The following is a 4,557-nucleotide window of genomic DNA, read 5'->3' on the forward strand; positions in this document are numbered from 1 at the left end:
CAAAAATAAAATGAACATTAAAAATTAAAAATAAACAAATAAATAAAAAATAGTTGTATCCTAGAAAATATGACAAACTTTTATTTTAAAGTATTTCATAATTTCTCTTACTCCTTTTTTTCCCCTCTTACTCCTTTTTTAATTCAAGATTTACTAACAGTATGTGCTTAGGTTCCAGACATTTGGGGATTTAAAAAGCTATCCATGGGGCGCCTGGGTGGCTTAGTTGCTTAAGCGTCTGCCTTCAGCTCAGGTCATAATGTTGCAGTCTGTGAGTTTGAGCCCCACATGGAGCTCTGTGCTGACAGTTCGGAGCCTGGAGCCTGCTTCAGATTCTGTGTCTCCATCTCTCTCTGCCCCTGCCCGGCTCATGATCTATCTCTCTCTCTCAAAAATAAATAAACATAAAAAAAAATTTAAGCTATCCTTTAATTAGTTATTTCCCATGTGATTGTGTTACAGTCATAGAACATAGGCTGTGTTATACTGATGCTTTGAAATGTAGTATTGGGGTGCCTGGCTGGTTCAGTCCACGGAGCATCAGACTCTTGATTTTGTGGTCATGAGTTCAAGCCCCACCTTGGGCACAGAGATTACCTTAAAAAATTAAGAATAAAAATAAATTTAGAAAAAATTAAAATGTAATATTAAGACTTCTTTTGTAAGTTAGTACATAGTCATCTTTTGTAATGTTTCACATGTACTAGAAAAAGCATACTATCTGTTTGTTAGATGTAGAATTCTCCATATACAATACACTGAACTCATTGTATTATTCACATCTTCTGTATCTCTGCTTATTGTGTCTGCTTCATCCATCTGTTTCTAAGAGAGCTCTGTAAACATTTCCAGTTCCAATAGTTGATTTATTTATGTTTGTTCCTAAATTTATTGTTTTTTTTCAATATATGAAATTTATTGTCAAATTGGTTTCCATACAACACCCAGTGCTCATCCCAAAAGGTGCCCTCCTCAATACCCATCACCCAGCCTCCCCTCCCTCCCACCCCCCATCAACCCTCAGTTTGTTCTCAGTTTTTAAGAGTCTCTTATGCTTTGGCTCTCTCCCACTCTAACCTCTTTTTTTTTTTTCCTTCCCCTCCCTCATGGGTTTCTGTTAAGTTTCTCAGGATCCACATAAGAGTGAAAACATATGGTATCTGTCTTTCAATTTATTGTTTTTTATAAGTGCAAAGGGGGAGAATAAAAGTACTTTTCACATGCCTCTAATAAAGAGTATGAATTACCACATGTATATAGAGCATGCCTGGCTCTACTGAGTAACATAGAAGTTACTCAATACGGTTAACTATTACTATCTATCTATCTATCTATCTATCTATTTATTTATTTATTTAGAGAGAAAGAGTTGGGGAGGAGCAGAGAGAAAGGAAGAGAGAGAATCCCAAGTAGGCTTCAAGCTGTCAGTGCAAAGCCCAATACTGGGCTCAATCCCACGAACCAGGAAATTGTGACCTGAGCTGAAATCAAGAGTTGGACGTTGAACCGAATGAGCCACTCAGGCACCCCTGATTTTATTTTTAAGTAATCTCTACATAAAACTTGAGGCTTGAACTTACAAGCCTGAGATCAATGGGGTGCCTGGGTGTTTCAGTTGATTAAGCCTCTCTGGCTCTTGATTTTGGCTCAGGTCATGATCTCATAGTTCATGGGTTCAAGCCCCATGTTGGGCTCTGCGTGGAGCCTGCTTGGGTTCTGTCTCCCTCTCTCTCTGCCCCTCCCTTGCTCTCTATCTCTCTCAAAACAAATACACGTTAAAAAAGTTAAAAAACAAAACAAACAACCCTAAGATCAAGAGTCGCATGCTCTACCAGCTAAGCCAGCCAGGTACCACTTAACTATTACTATTTATATATTTTGAGCCTATATTGCCAAGCACATTTATGTTGGTTATGTTTTCTTGCTTTCTTTGTTTATTTTATCATTATGTAGTGCTGTCTCCTTGGTTCATATTTTTTGCCTTGAATTTTATCGCATAGTAAAACCCCAATTTTGGGGCACCTGGGTGGCTTAGTCAACTGAGTGTCTGACTCTTGATTTCAGCCCAGGTCATGATCTCGCAGTTCTTGGGTTCAAACCCACATCAGGCTCTGATGCTGGCAGTACAGAGCCTGCTTCGGATTCTCCCTCTCCCTCTCTATCTCTGCCCCTCCCTCCCTCATCTGTTCTCTCTCCCTCTCTCTCAAAAATAAATAAAATTAAAAACATTTTTATCAGTGAAGCTAAAAGGCAATTGACAGAATGGGAGTAGATATTTGCAAATGACATATCAGGTAAAGGGTTAGTATCCAAAATCTATAAAGAACTTACCAAACTCAACACCCAAAAAACAAATAATCCAGTGAAGAAATGGGCAAAAGACATAAATAGACACTTCTCCAAAGACATCCAGATGGCGAACAGATGCATGAAAAAAATGCTCAACATCACTCATCATCAGGGAAATACAAATCAAAACCACAATGAGACACCACCTCACACTTGTCAGAATGGATAAAATGAACAACTCAGACAACGACAAATGTTGGCAAGGATGTGGAGAAAGAGGAACACTTTCACCCTGCTGGTGGGAATGCAAACTGGTGCAGCCACTCTGGAAAACAGTATGGAGGTTCCTCAAAACACTAAAATTAGAACTACCCTACAACCCAGCAATTGCACTACTAGATATTTATCTGAAGGATACTGGTGTGCTGTCTCAAAGGGGCCCATGCACCCCACTGTTAACAGCAGTGCTATCAACAATAGCCAAAGTATGGAAAGAGCCCAAATGTCCATTGACAGATGAATGGATAAAGAAGATGTGGTATACACACACACACACACACACACACACACACACACACACACACACACGATGTGATATATATATATATATATATATATATATATATATATATATATATATATGGAATATTACTCAGCAATCAAAAAGACTGAATCTTGCCATTTGCAACTACGTGGATGGAACTAGAGGGTATTATGCTAAGCGAAATTAGTCAGAGAAAGACAAATATCATATGACTTCACTCATATGAAGAATTTAAGATACAAAACAGATGAACATAAGGGAAGGGAAGCAAAAATAATATAAAAACAGGGAGGGGGACAAAACACAAAAGACTCTTAAATATAGAGAACAGAGGATGGCTGGAGGGGTTGTGGGAGGGAGGGAAGGTCTAAATGGGTAAGGGGCATTAAGGAATCTACTCTTGAAATCATTGTTAGGGGCGCCTGGGTGGCGCAGTCGGTTAAGCGTCCGGCTTCAGCCAGGTCACGATCTTGCGGTCCGGGAGTTCGAGCCCCACGTCAGGCTCTGGGCTCATGGCTCAGAGCCTGGAGCCTGTTCCCGATTCTGTGTCTCCCTCTCTCTCTGCCCCTCCCCTGTTCATGCTGTGTCTCTCTCTGTCCCAAAAAAATAAATAAACGTTGAAAAAAAAATAAAAAAAAAATCATTGTTGGACCATATGCTAACTAACTTGGATGTAAATTAAACAATAAATAAATTTAAAAAGTAATAAAAAATATAAACAACTATAAAAAATTTTTTAAGATAAATAAATAAATAAAACCCTAATTTGTTTTATGTTTATTTTTTTTCCTGGCAAAGTTTTTCCCTTGATCACACATTCAGTTCTAGGGAAACCATCCCTTTTCTTTTTTTTAAAGTTTATTTATTTTGAGAGAGAGAGAGAGAGAGAGTGGAGGAGGGGCAGAGAGACAGGGAGAGAGCGAGAATCCCAAGCAGACTCTGAACTGTCAGCAGCGGAGCCCAATGTGGGGACTCAAACCCATGAACCCGTGACCCAACCTGCAGTTGGATGCCTCACTGACTGAGCCACCCAGGTGCTCCTGGGAAGCCATTTCTAAGATCGAGATTGAAGGACAGGCAGTTTATTAGTGAGTGCTCTTGGGATTGGGAATTGCAGAAAGAAAGGAGGCAAGATTGGCCAGATGGAAAAGTTGATTGCTGAGCAGTCACAGTGCTTCAACTAATTGTGAAGGGAACTCTGAAAAAAGGTTACTATCTCACCCTCTGGAGAGCCAGTGTTTTACCAAGGCATGTGACATACTTGCTACTTCCTGCTGAACCAGTCCATGTTGCATGATGTTATCAACATAGCAGCTCAATATAGTGATGCTCTGAGAGATGCCTAGCTGGTTAGGTCTCTTCAGATCGTGTAATGACAGAGAGCAGAAGAGCAAACATACCCCTCGGGTAAGACTATAAATGTACATTGTTGCCTTTTCCAAGTGAAGGTGAACTGTTTCTCCAATGTGAACTGTTTCTCCAATGTGCACTGTTTCTTTTCTTCTTTCTGATAGGGATGGAAAAGAATGCATTTGCCAGATCAAGGATTGCATACCATGTACCTGTTCATCTGCTCTAGCAATGATACCACATCAGGCAAGGCAGCTACAAGTAAGGCTACTACGTGGCTGGATTTACAATAGTTCACACACATCCTCCAGTATCTGTCTGGTTTTCACAAGGACCAGAAATTGGTGAATTAAATGAAGATATTATGGAGACTA

The 4,557-nt window shown here is 39.8% G+C and overlaps 1 long non-coding RNA gene across 1 annotated transcript; it reads left to right on the forward strand.

Moving 5' to 3' along the window:
• Positions 1 to 3,734: 3,734 nt before the first annotated feature.
• LOC121041089 (uncharacterized) lies at positions 3,735 to 4,557 on the forward strand. Its single transcript, XR_005795561.1, has 2 exons — positions 3,735 to 4,240; positions 4,348 to 4,557. It is a non-coding gene; the product is annotated as an uncharacterized LOC121041089 (long non-coding RNA).

Source organism: Herpailurus yagouaroundi, unplaced genomic scaffold, assembly GCF_014898765.1.
Source record: "Herpailurus yagouaroundi ecotype Mexico unplaced genomic scaffold, PumYag 182, whole genome shotgun sequence".
In the NCBI taxonomy this organism is placed as follows: domain Eukaryota; kingdom Metazoa; phylum Chordata; class Mammalia; order Carnivora; family Felidae; genus Herpailurus; species Herpailurus yagouaroundi.